The 14,282-nt window shown below is 39.7% G+C and overlaps 1 protein-coding gene and 2 non-coding genes across 6 annotated transcripts in view; 1 reads left to right on the top strand and 2 right to left on the bottom strand.

Annotated features, from left to right (window-relative positions):
* Positions 1–14,282, top strand: part of SGCG (sarcoglycan gamma) — a 137,757-nt gene that overhangs the window by 50,888 nt on the left and 72,587 nt on the right. The gene's annotated exons all lie outside the window — the stretch shown is intronic.
* On the bottom strand, positions 837–918 carry TRNAS-UGA (transfer RNA serine (anticodon UGA)). The gene has a single exon. It is a non-coding gene; the product is annotated as a tRNA-Ser (tRNA).
* On the bottom strand, positions 9,206–9,279 carry TRNAN-GUU (transfer RNA asparagine (anticodon GUU)). The gene has a single exon. It is a non-coding gene; the product is annotated as a tRNA-Asn (tRNA).

The raw sequence follows: 14,282 nt of genomic DNA, 5'->3' as shown, positions 1-14,282 counted from the left end.
CAGCGTCACCCTTATGAATATCATTGCTGACCACGTGATGAGCCCCAAGGGCCAGATAAGCCTCAGTGTTCCCTCTGCAACACCCTAGGTCTGATCATGCAGCAAGCAGCAAAACTCCAAAAACATCAGGTGAGGTCAGTGGATGGGTGTCTCGGTCCCCTCCTAGGGGAAGTCTTCAGTGATTGTCATCACCTGTCACTTGCTTGTGCGGGTTGTCACCCTCCTTTTTTTTTTTTTTTTTTTTTAACTTAGCTGAAGGACATTTCAAGACCGAATGACTGGGAACGAAACTGGCAGTGATCAGTGCTTACCACTGGTAAGTGGTAAGCATAAATCACAGAATCACAGAATCATCTAGGTTGTAAGAGACCTCCAAGATCACCGAGTCCAACCTCTGACCTAACACTAACAAGTCCTAAACCATAGTTTAGGACCATTAAACTATGGACCATTAGTCCACTAAACCATATCACTAAGGGCTACATCTAAACGTCTTTTAAAGACCTCCAGGGATGGTGACTCAACCACTTTCCTGGGCAGCCCATTCCAATGCCTAACAACCCTTTCAGTAAAGAAGTTCTTCCTAATATCCAACCTAAACCTCCCCTGGCGCAACTTTAGCCCATTCCCCCTCGTCCTGTCACCAGGCACCACCAGCTTCGTTGCCCTTCTCTGGACTCACTCGAGCACCTCGGTGTCCTTCTTGTAGCGAGGGGCCCAAAACTGAACACAGTACTCGAGGTGCAGCCAGACGAAGGTGCTAACCAATTGTGCCACAGAGACTGTGCTGGGGAGCAGCACTGCAGCCACCACCCTGAGCCCAAAAACTGCACTCACGTCACGGACAGGATTCGAACCTGTGTGGGGAAACCCCATTGGATTTCAAGTCCAACGCCTTAACCACTCGGCCACCGTGACTCAAATGTGGCTTCCTGGTTTGCTGTTTCTCAACACTCCTTCTAGATGAAACACCTGCCAACACAGATTCCCAATTTGTCTCAGAATATTATTGCTGTAATCATAAAAGATGTACTGTCTGTTTGAATATCTTGTCTGAAGTGCTTCATGATTAGAGCTAGTGAGGGCCAGTCGTTCCCGTCCCATGGCTGTTTGTAACATACAAGAATTCCTGTGTGGGATAACTCAGGGGAATCATAAGTCAGGTGTTAATATTGGTTGATAAGCAGAACATAAAGACAGAAAATCTGCTTACCAGGGACTTCATAAGCTACTTTATATGTACCTTGCCATACTTGAGTCATGGTCTGACACTGGATTTTTAGGGTGGTTTTTTTTGGCCCCTCTTGTTTGAGCAAAATAGCTAGTGTAGGTAGGCCTGAATAGCTTCTTCAGTGGAAGATACACAGGGTTATATACCTACAGATTAAACCTGTCTTGATATTTTGAATAAACAAAAAAGCAATAATGGCAGTTTAAGCCAAAATGTACCCCTTTTTTATTGTACTTGCTTAAATGATGCCTTTTTTTTTTAGGTAAGATCACCTACTCAAGAGTTTTTCAAAGGAACAGTCTCTTAGGAATAAGTAAAATGTAAGCTAGGCAAACAGATACCATCAGAAGTTTGCAAGCAACCAGGGAAGAATGCTTTAAGTTACAGTTCTTGAACAGGAGTACAATGTCCCCTGAGTTTAGACTTCCAGAGGTACTTTGGGCTTGTTCCTAGTCCATTGTCATGCAAAGTCAGATAGTCTTGCTTAACAAACAAAGGTAATTTCTTACAAATACATTTCTTCTGTAGTTGTCTGGCAACTGCTGTATGTTTCAAGACTTGCTAATGATGCTATAAATCCAAATGAATGAGATTTTCTCTGGAGGACAGCAGAGATTTTAATAGATAAGTGAGAATACTGAAATAGTTCCATAGAGCAGTCTGGAAATGAATGGCAGACTCACATTTCCTCTGTTTTTTATTTTTGTCTGACACTTTCTTCTAGGTCTGAATATATTGCTTTGGCAAGTGCCACGAGTTGTGGTGTAAAAATATGTTATCAAGAGTAATAATTTGAATTTCATGAAATGTCAAATTGTTCATTGGGCTACATAGCCTGATGGAGCTACGACATGATGCAAAACAGTTCACTTCCTCTGGACACTCAGAAGGTGACGACAATCTTTTTCTATTTCAAGTGAGGAATTATTCCCTTTTATAAAATCAAGAACATTTTTCTGAGGCAAATATTTGAAACTGCGTAACAGATGGCATTCTTGTTCACCACACAGGGATTTTATAATCTTGTAATCTCCTCAAAAGAAAGTTAGTGCAATGTCCATTGAATTTAATCCGTGTAGGAAAATGATTATTGCTTACTATTTTGGAACTTCTTACTATTTGGTTCAATATATTTAATTAAGACCATTTATATGGTGTCACAAGCTCTTGTTAACACAAACCAATGAGGGAGAAATAGTTTGCTTAAGTGGACAATGAGGATAACGTTTACTTGAAAGGAGCCGAATTTTATTTTCTTTTTTTTTTTATTATGCCACATATGTGCTAGCAAAGGCTAATCCTCAGCTTTGAAGGCAAATGGCATGACACAGCTTGCATCTGTGTAACTCATTTTCATCCCCAGCAAAACAGAGTGCTCCTCTGGGAGCCCTCCTCTGTGCTATGACCAGACCATGAAGCGGCCATAGCCGTGTCTGGCAGGGTGCCCAGTGGCACATGCTGAACTATTCCAGGAGGCATGCTATCGGTTAGACAGTATGGATGTTCACAGTACATACCTTAACCATGTCTAGTTTACTATTCTAGTTGTGACGTATGAAAATTCTTAGCACAGAAAATGTCCTTGGTTAGCAAATGGGTTACAACATGTACCAAGTATGCATTTTATACCCTGTGAAAATCTGTCTGAATTTACCTCAGTTTTTAACCCCAAAAATGACAGTTCACCATCCCTGAAATAAATGTTTCAGCTAGTCTTTTAAGCTACGCTCGTACTTTGGTATCTCACAACTTTTCTCCAGACCAGATTCATGTGCAATCACCACAGAATGACTAATTATTCTTCTCTAAGAAATATAGAAATGAAGCACAGTTCTTCCTGCAATAGGTTTGGGTCTGGAAGTTGGATATGAGAGCTGAGACCTTTCTCTCACCACCTCTGCTGGAGTCTGTAAGGAAGATAGAGGAAGACTTGATTTTAAGGCAGAGGAAGAAATGGAAGAAATGCTAGCAATAGGTGTGACAAAAACGTTGGAATTATCAATAAATGTAAAGATTAAGAGAACAAAAGGAGAGGAGGTATATTAAGATATAAATAATTGAAAACACGGAATAGTTGGACAACTATGTTAAGAGTAGTAGTCAGAGAATTAGACTGAAGGGTAAGAATCTGAGAAGACATGAGAAAGAAAACTGAGACTGTGTAAAGGGAAAAAGGCAGATGCTAAGACTGTAAGAAGGTAGAGAAGGAGAAGGAGATTCAACAAAACCTGGGAGAAGCAGCTGATTGGAGAGGAGACTAAGTCTGTTTAAAATAAGTAAGAAATGGAGAGTTAATTGCATGGGCAAGGGAAAGACAAAGAACACAGGTAAGATAGCTTTATATGGAAGAGCTGATTCAGTTTCTGGAATACACAGAAATAAGACAATCCCACCACCCAATGGTCAGAAGGGAATCTGGGATTCCTTAGCATTCTCACTGTCCCACTGTAAATAAATTAGGAAGGAAGTGAAGTGCTCTGCCAAAATATCTGATTCTCCCCTAGTGCTGGTCCATATACAGGATCTCCATCCAGTACTGCAACCAGTTTTACCAAGATCTGTGTGCTAGATCTAAAGATTCTGCAGATGAGTCAGTTCAATGTAAATAGTATGTCATATTGGTTTTTCTTTTTCGTTCTTTGGTGATTTTTTTGTGTGTGTTTTTGTTTGTTTTTAATGCAGAAAGCTACATGAAAGAGAAATTGAAAGACTAGGGCTTTCTAAAGGCAGCAAAGTAGAGTATGTAAAGGTTAAAAAAAAAAGTCCAAATTAAGAGCTAGATCCATACTAGTAGATTCACATGCACCTGTGGAACAGTCAAAGGGTTATCTGGCATCCACACTATAAGCTCTCTAATTCTCTTAAACAGAGTAGCCACATCCATATTATCACTTATAAATTATAATAAAGCAATTACAATGTTAAATGTCTGCTAAGTGTATTTACAAAAGTGCTGCCTTTCCAGCCCGTACAGATGTTATAATGGTTGGCTTCAAGCAGGGGTAAGGAGACTGGCAAGGAAAGAATTATTTCTGTTTCCTCTTCTCCATAGGTTTGTAATTACTTCATCTATTTTTAAACATCAGGGTTTTTTTAGGGTAGAGGAGGACTTACTTGTGAGCTAATTTGTGTACTTGGCAAAGAATATCTTGTGTCTAGTTCAGGAACTGCTGGCTGTTAGACTACAAAATTCCCATCTGCTTCAATGCTAGTTTTCTGGGATTTAGTATATTCTGTTACAGGAGAAATACTTGAATTGTTTCTTCTGTACTTAAAGGCTTGAAGAGCTGATTTGTGTAAAAAATTGTATTAGTTTAGTAAACATTTTCAGTATTAAGTATTGTAGAACCACAAAAGTAATAAACTCAGAGAACAGAGATCAAAAGAGAACAGTTTGAACTCCAGTATTGGAAATATAATCAATGTATGAAAAAGCAGATCAATAAAAGAAGGGTCAATATTTTTTTATATAGTACTTTAATAATTTACAAGACTTTGCAATGATACAAATTTATTTTAATAAGTATCTTTTCATTAGAAACATGTTCTAGTACTTAGTTCATGCTGGTTTATTTCTCCTTTTTTACCTTTATTTCCATGAATCTTAATTGGTTAAAAAATATTTTTGTTGAATTTTAATCTCTATGATTATTACATGATATTAATGTAATATTCCTGTAATATTAATGACAGGATGGGGGAAATGGTTACCTAAACTAAAAGAGGGGATATTTAGTTTAGAGGTTAGGAGGAAGTTCTTCACTCAGAGGGTGGTGAGGCACTTTCTCAGGTTGCCCAGGGAAACTGTGGATGGATGCCCCATCCCTGGAGGTGTTCAAGGCCAGGTTAGATGAGGCCCTGAGCAACCTGGTCTCGTGGGTGGCATCCCTGTCGGGAGGGTGGAACTAGATGATCTTTGAAGTCCCTTCCAACCCGAGCCATTCTGCGATTCTGTAATTACAACTTCAGAATATTTTCAAAGATGTCGTTAAGTGCTGAAATCAATCAACTTCTCATATCAAGTTGTGTTGCCAGTTGTTCCTATTGCTGTTGACTGTCTGACTTGGGGTAGTTGTGTTCCTAGATGTTGGTGTGACTATATATCTACTTCTAATTGTCATGTTTTACTTCTGATTTCAACTGATTGTTATGCTGCCTAATATAGTTATTTTTTGAAATTATTTAAATTGGGTGCCTGGGTTACATCACATACCATAAAAACATGAATTATATGTTGTAGATGGTGAATATCACAACCTCGTCTGGTAACTGAAACAGTTCTTTGGTTTTACATATATGGAGTTATGCTTTATATAAGGTATATATAATAAGGTATATAATATATAATATATATATTTATATAAGGTATATAATTATAATTTTGTTATTTGTTATTTTATTCAGTTATGCTCATTAAGGTGCTTTCAAAGTACCCTAAGAATTCAATGCTAGACTTTTTCAAAGAGTTGCCATACTAAAGACTGAACAGAAAGGCCTTGTCTAAATTCCATGTAGTGTGCATGTCTATTCTGAATAAGAAAATCATTTAGCTGTTACTGAATAAAAGCAATAAAATCCCAGTGAAAAAAAATAAAAAACTCCTTCAGAGAGATTATAGTAAAAATTCAGTAATTTTGCCAGCCATCTTCTGTCTGTTTCTCTTCTTGCAGTTTCTGCTAATACCTGAATCACATTGTAAAGATGTGTTACTTGCAAAGCATAAAAGCCCAAAGGGAAAGCTTCCACTTTGACCTGAAGAAGAGCCTTTTGATACTTGGAAAGATCAATTGATCAGAATAAGAGAGCTGCAGTATTCAGTTCTCCATGTAATTTATAATCCTGTAAAGACTATCATTTGATAATTAGGGGTGGAAACATTATAAGATCCTCAAGTCATCCTTGTGGTTTTAATTTTGTTTTGTCCTTTCTAGTGAGAAAGCCCTTTACATAGTAGACAAAATGAACACGGTTCTTATTTTCCATACAGACAGTATTTTTATTAACTTTAAAGAACAGAATCATAGAATGGCTTGGGCTGGAATCATAGAATGGCTTCCTGCTTGCAGTTGAAAACCATTCCACCTTGTCCTATCAATATCTATGTGTGTAAAATGTTGTTTGTTGTTCTCCATCTTTTTTATAGGCCACCTTTAAGTACTATAAGGCCACAATGAAGTCTCCTTAGAGCCCTCTCTTCTCCAGGGATGAGCAATCCCAGCCCCCTCAGCCTGTTTTCACAGGAAAGGTGCTCTAGCCCCTCGATCATCTTTGTGGCTCTCCTCTGGACCCACTCTGTTAAGTCTACATCCTTCTTGTGCTGGGAGCCTCAGACCTGGATGCAGCACTCTTAGTGGGCCCTTATTTGTGTAATTACAAACTTATTCCAGAATGGATGAATATTGTATCTTCTATTATTGGATCTTTATGATTATATGTAAAAATTAAAATACAACCTGCTTTTTAGCACTGACTTTTCAAACAGGAAGAAGTTGCATGTTATTAGCAAAGCCATAAAAGTTCAGAAAAGATATTTTGAACGGCTTCCTCTAATGCTGGGTTTAATTCAGAATCACAGAGTGGTTTGGGTTGGAAGGGACCTTAAAGACCACACAGTTCCAACCCCCCCAGGGACACCTCCCACCAGACCAGGTTGCCCAAAGCCCCATCCAGCCTGGCCTTGAACACCTCCAGGGATGGGGCATCCACAGCTTCTCTGGGCAGCCTGTGCCAGGGCCTCACCACCCTCTGAGGAAAGATTTTCCTCCTAGCGTCTAATACAAATCTCCCCTCTTTAAGTTTAAAACAGTTCCCCCTTGTCCTATTGCTATTTGCTTGTGTAAAAAGTCTTTCTCCATCTTTTTTATAAGTGTCCTTATGTACTGAAAAGCCGCTATTAGGTCTCCCCAGAGCCTTCTCTTCTCCAGGCAGAACAGCCCCAGCTCTCTCAGCCTTTCTTCACAGGAGAGGTGCTCCAGCCCCTTGATCATCTTTGTGGCCCTCCTTTGGACTTGCTCAAACAGCTCCATATCGTTCTTGTGCTGGAGGCCCCAGCCCTGGACGCAGCACTCCAGGTGGGGCCTCACAAGGGCAGAGCAGAGGGGCACAATCCCCTCCCTCCACCCTGCTGCCCACCCCTCTGTTGGTGCAGCCCAGGACGCAGCTGGCCTTCTGGGCTGCAGGCACGCACTGCTGGCTTGTGTCGAGCTTTTTGTCCACCGGAACCCCCAAGTTCTTCTCTGCAGGGCTGCTCTCAATAAATTCCTCACCCAGGCTGTACTCATATCTGGGATTGCCCCAGCCCAGGTGCAGCACCTTGCACCTAGACTTGAACCTCATAAGGTTCACATGGGCCCACTTCTCAGGCTTGTCCAGGTCCCTCTGGATGGCATCCCTTCCTTCTGGTGTATCGACTGCACCACTCAGCTTGGTGTCATCTGCAAACTTGCTGAAGGTGCACTCAATCCCACTATCTATGTCATTGATAAAGATATTAAACAATATTGGTCCCAGGACAGACCCCTGAGGAACACCACTCAGCACCAGCCTCCACCTAGATGTTGAGCCATTGACCACAACTCTCTGGGTGCGACCGTCAAGCCAATTCCTTATCTACTGAACAGTTCGCCCATCAAATCCATCTCCCTCCAATCTATAGTTCAGGATGTCATGTGGGACGGTGCCAAAGGCTTTGCAGAAGTCCAGGTAGATGACATCAGTCAGTGTTCCCTTTTCAACAGATACAGACACTCCATCTTAGAAGGCCACCAGATTGGTCAGGCACTATTTACCCTTGGCAATGCCAGGCTGGCTGACTTTGGATCATCTCCTTGTCTTGCATGTGCCTTAACATTGCTTCCAGGAGGATCTGTTCCATGATCTTTGCTATGAGGGTGGTGAGACCCTGGCACAGGTTGCAAAGAGAAGCTGTGGATGCCCCATACCTGGAGGTGTTCAAGGCCAGGTTAGATGGGGCTTTGAGCAACCTGGTCTGGTGGGAGGTGTCCCTGCCAATGGCAGGGCCATTGGGATTAGATGGTCTTTAAGGTCCATTTCAGCCCAAACCGTACTGTGATGTTATGATACTATGATCTTCCCAGGCACAGAGGTGAGGCTCACTGGTCTGTAGTTCCCTGGGTCCTTCTTGCTACGCTTTCTAAAAATGGGAGTGATGTTTCCCTTTTTCCAGTCACCAGGGATTTCAATTGACTGCCAGGACTTTTCAAACATGATGGAGAGAGGCTTGGCAACTCCATCAACCAGTTCCCTCGGGACCCTGGGATGAACGGTTTTGGTCCCCATAGACTTGCACCTGTTCAGTTCCATCAGGTGGTCTCAAACCTGCTCTTCGCTTACAGTGCTGGGAGAGACTGCTGCCTGAGCCCCTGCCCAGAGGTTCAGGGACTTGAGAGCTGTGGGAAGCCTGACTGGCAGTGAAGACTGAAGCAAAGCAGTTCTCCATGTCTGTCATTACCAGTTCACCCTTCTTGTTTGCAGACGGCAATACTCTCTTTGGCCTTTCTTTTTTAAGCAAGGTAGCTCTAGAATCACTTTTTTTAATTCTTTGCATCCCTTGCCAAGCTCAGTTCCATTTGTGCCTTGACTCTCCTGATCCCATCCCTGCATGTGCAGACAGCATCCCTGTGCTCTTCCCAGGCCCCGTGTCCCTGCTTCTGCTGCCTGTGCATTTCTCTCTTACACTGTAGTTTGCCCATCAGGTACTTGCTGAGCTGTTCCATTTTCCTGCCTTCCGTGCTTGATTTCTTAGACACGGGGCTGGACAGCTGTTGTGCTCTAAGAAAAGTGTCCTTCAAGAGTTACCAGCTCGTCTGTCCCTGGGGACTGTTTCCCAGGGGATCTCATCCACTAATGGAATGTTTAAAGAGCTGGAATTTGGCTCTTCTAAAGGTGAGGGTCGTGACTTTGCTGTTTGCCAGGCTCATATTCCATAAGATCACGACCAGAAACCTTGCAACCCGTCCCTGGGTGGGCTCGAACCACCAACCTTTCGGTTAACAGCCGAACGCGCTAGCCCATTGCGCCACAGAGACACAGAAATTTGGAGCCTTTGATTCTTAATTTAATTCCATGCTGTTGTTCTTACTCTTAGGTGATGTAACAGGATCATTTGTTTTTCATTATGTAATCAAAAGGAGGTCTGTATCTAATACATGTGTATCACCTTTGTTTAGGTGGTAAACGGACATTCAGCTTAGCCAAGGTAGCATCAATGCTGACTCTTGCACTGCAACCAAAAACTGCAACGACCTTAACTAAGTGAAACCTTCCAGGACTCTATGGCACACAGTTACTATGGTTCACCCATTTGGATGTAGCTGTGCAGACCAGAATTCACCTTACTAATCACAGATAACAGCCAGACCTAGCTAGGCTCCTTTCAAAGAAAATGGAGGCTAGGACATGATTCGTCACCTCCTCAAGGATGTATTTAAGGTAGATCTGGTAAAACCTCCTGTATCTCTATAAAAGGAGGTTAGGTGACTGGTGTTGAGTCTATAATGCATTTTTTATCATTCAGGAAGATTTTGATGTTTTAATTACAGAAGATAGGATTATAACTGCTTCAAGAAAGATTTTTTTAAATAGTAACCTTTTCTGCATTTATATTTTATTCTTATTTCCCCTCACTCTTATTTCCCTTTATTCATGAGAAAAAGGAATGAAAAAGGCAGATTTGATCACGCTCTTGTGATTCATTCAAGTATTTGGCAGGTATTGCTGAGGTGCAGAACTCAGGAAGTACTATCAGCTAAAATAATAAATTTAAGTGAATTTCTGTGTTTTACTTTTGGGCCTCAATTTGTGGTATATCTCCACTATGAAGGGAATGGAATATCTCCACTATGCTTCATGCTTCCTTTCCCAGCATGAGCAGTGGGAGTTGCCTTTCCCTCTTATCCTGTAAGCTGTGCAACACTCTGATCTCATTGTACTTCCTTATTTTTCAGCAGAATTCTTAATTAGTAATTAGTCTTTTTGTTCCTTCCTTCTTGATTTGTTCACCATTTGAGTAGCAGATACAGAAAAGAGATGTGGGAAGGGATGGCAGTGGACTAAGTGAGGGGGTGAAGGATGAATGAAAGTTATGGCATTGGAATTGACAGTCTTTATGTGCTTGCCACAATTAGCATTTGGATGACTTCTGAACCCATTGTATCTGACTGCCCTAGGCTGGAAGATCTGAAAGCAATTTCAAGTTTGGGAGTTCACTGAAATTCACCTTCAGTTAAACTTTTGCTGGATCCTGAGCTAAATAACTTTTTAGGATCTAGGCTTGACTATTATCCTGAATTTGTCTCCCATCATCTGAGTGGACTACACTAATTCCCTTTGATTTCTCACATACTGGGCAAATACTTTAGGACAAGAATTCTTTACTTCTGTTTTCTAAAATTTGCTCCACTGATGACATCTAGCTTGATGTTCTTTTGAATGGTTGGCCAATAAACAGTATTTCCCTAAAATATTACTAAAAGTATTCATGGAGTGGAAAACAGGTTGCAAAATTTCTGGAAACTGCACAGGTGGGAGATTCCTGACGAGGAGACAGTGACAGTGTATAAGCATGTTCTATTGTTGGGAAGTGACCAAGTGTAGATCTCTAGTTTCCTCCCCCTTTATTTAAGAGGAAGAGAAGGTTACACTAATGAGTCCTTCAAGGCTTAACACTCACTACTGATACTGGAGTCCCCACCACAATGTTTCTGCATGCTTAACTGTTACTTCAAGCTGGAGTGTCTTAATCTTCTTCAGATCAATTTGCAAGACAGTAGAAGCATCTTAAATTAAAATAGTCCCCTATTAGGTGTGGAGGAAGAAAGAGGAGGGTGTGGGGGAAGTTCTGCATATGGTATTTTAGCTGACCTGTTTATTTTTTTAACCTCTTAATGTCCTAAACAGGTTATGAGTAGAGTCAGAATTCACAGAAACAAGTTCCTTCTCTACAAAAAAAAAAAAAAAAAAAAAAAAGGCTATTTTGGCATATCATCAAGTATGTTAGTTAAACCAAGCAGCATCTTGGGATAGACAACAAACTTCATTATTGCAGTCCAGAAGTGTGGGGGGGGGAGGGTTAAGAGAGTGAAGATCACGGATCATGTTAAAGAAAATTTAAGTTGGTATATTAAACTGGAAATCAGCATTTTCTCATCTGTATATATGTTAGTAACATTTAAGTAGAACGAAACTTTCTTCAGATCTAGGAAATGCAGTATATTTTTCTGCTAGAAGGAGAACATCTCATTAAGCATTGAATCTTAGTTAAGTGAATAGGAATAAAATATGTCTCTGTGACTGCAACAGAACCAGATTTTAAACTCTGTTCCATATAGATGTTTAATGCATTTTCCTTTCTTACCAAATCCAACTACTACAGCCAGCTTTCAGATCTGTTGGAGACATCTATCTAGAATTGTCACAAAGATGGAAAAGAGTAGCACATTTCTTGACTCCAAATGCAGCTATAACACCAGTAATTCCAGCACTGTATGCTAGTCAGAGGAAGCTGTATCAAAAGTAGTTGCACCTGCTGTTCAGCAAGTAACTTGGATGCAAGTTAAGTACCTTTAGTGATAATTTATACCTATTATCAATATTTAGGAAACCTGTAGTAGATCAGAAACAATATGAGAAATAAACTACTTTTACTTCTATGTATAAATGTCATAGTTAGGTCCAATATTCAGACTACGGTTTTCAATCCCATCAATGACTGTTCTCAGGAGCATTTTCTCGAGAAGCAGAGTCATTTCCTGACTTAATTCTGATCGGTGCACAAGGTTTCTTTGTTGTTAAGGAGAGTATTGTAACACTGGCCACACTGATGTTGGAGCAAATAACTTTGATGGAACAGCCAGAGCCAAAGAATCTCAGTCATTGTTCTTAACCTTAAAAAGGGATGCTACATAAAGCAGCCTGTTAAAAGGAAAGAAATTTTTACATGGTGACCATTTCAAAGTATTGTATCGGATGCTCAGGGTAAATACATACTTAAAAGACATTGGAAGGACCTAGAAGAAGGTAAACCAGCAGAGCTAAAAGTTAGGACAAGAGAAGTTATTAGAAGTAGGAAGTTATTCATAATAATACACTAGTTGTATCAAATGGGGAAAACAAGAATCAAAACCCCAGTAGGTTATATGTAAAAGCACAGTATGGGAGTCCAAACAGTATTCTAGAACTTGAAAAAAAAAAAAAAAGAAAGAAAGAAGAAACATAAATCTTTTTTTCACTTGCATCTGCCTAGTAGTTTTGCTTACTTAGTCTTTTAATTCTGAAGGAAATATCATGAATACTGTAAACGAGATTGAAAAGTACAGACATGAGACAAATAATAATTTCTAATATACCACTTCAGCCTATGCTGTGACTACCTTTCAGATATTACAGTAGTACTTAAAATGTGCAAAGCTGTTAATTGTGACCATCTCATGGTTATTATGTAAATTTGCACCACGGGGTATGCAAATAGTTAACGAGGTCATATGAATTTCTCTGCTGGTTTCAACAAATTACGCTGCAGGGATTCATCGCTTCTTAGCCGATGTTACTAGTTTACAATTCAATCTGTAATATACTATATAATATGCAAATCTAAGCAAAGCAGAGTTGGACAAGATTAAATATATGATACTGGAATGATGGAGAGTTGAATTCGAAAATTTTCATCTGGTCATGAGAGTTTGAGTTATCCCTGCCTGTCTGAATTTAACTTGAAAGTTTTCTGTATGGATTCCACAAATTCCTGATCCTTCCTATATTTTCTTTGAACAACAGGTTTGCCTCAACTGTTTTTCCTCTGGTAGAAAAATACTACAGCAGCACCCACTTCCTATTGTTTAGTCAGTGGACTGCTTCTGTCCCCAGCAAAGACAAAAGTGTGCCTTTTATTGCATGCCTGAATGCCATCAAATTGTGAAGTCAGAGTCTTAATGTACTTCTGATGTTCATACTATATGATAACACCCTTCTAGCCTGATGCATTATATGAAAACATTAATGAAGATAATGTTCCATGAAGGTACTATATGCAGACTGTGTAAGTAGTTCTCACTTGTCTGAGTTGACAGGTGGTTTTATTTCAGCTTACAGTTCGTTTATAATGACAAAAGAATTCAGGGAAGGTTAAAATGATTCAAATGGTGTTTCTACAGATCTGTTTTAGTTTAGCCCTCTATCACCTCTTTCATCCCCACACGTACTCTGAATTTTCTTGCATGTGAATGAATATGCTTCATGTAAAGAGTGAAGAGTAGAAGTACTGACGACTGAAGTTCCTTTTCAAAAGAATCTGTATAACATGAGCATCAGTGGTGCAAATTTCTTCATGACATTTCACCGTTTCTTCTTAACTCTGACTTAAAAAAGTATCTCAAATGCTTTTTATCTCTTTGCTGAAAGTCCCAGTACAGTCAGAAACAGTCCAAAGATAGAAAATGCTAATAATTGTATAATTATTAATGGAATTACGGTAGTTTATAGTATTAACCAATTTAAATTTGCTTTCTAATTGTTTATTCTTATTGGTTGCTTTATGACAGTATGATAAATTATTATAGTAATACAGATCTGAACTAAATATTAAGGAGAACTTTGTTCAAGAAAACAGCAGCCATTTGCGAACAAAACTAGTGAAAACACATTTATAAATATTTTTTTTTCAGTTGAAATAAAAACCCCTGGGATTTCTTATTTTAATTGAAATAGTATTTTAGTTTCAATAATCATTACAGATAAATAATTCCTGAAAATAATAGGATTAACAAGTTTATACTCATGCTTGCTTTCCCAAGCAGGCTTACTGATAAGTTTGTAAATTCCTTCTTCAAAAGACAGCTGTCTTAATTGAATATTCCAGAGCTATCAGAATACCTTTTTGAACTTGAGGTCCAAACTAATCTGAAACCAATGGCAGTATTAGTGATGGACAGGCTTTCAATATCTAGGGATTAATATAAAAAAATTCGCGGACCTCTGAATCATGTAAATCACAGAGGTCAGTTTCCAAATCTTGCTTGAAAAATGTGTGGAATAG

This window comes from Anser cygnoides, chromosome 1, assembly GCF_040182565.1.
Source record: "Anser cygnoides isolate HZ-2024a breed goose chromosome 1, Taihu_goose_T2T_genome, whole genome shotgun sequence".
Classification (NCBI taxonomy): Eukaryota; Metazoa; Chordata; class Aves; order Anseriformes; family Anatidae; genus Anser; species Anser cygnoides.
The sequence above is the reverse complement of the archived record's forward strand: the minus strand, read 5'-3'. Positions and strand labels throughout refer to the sequence as shown.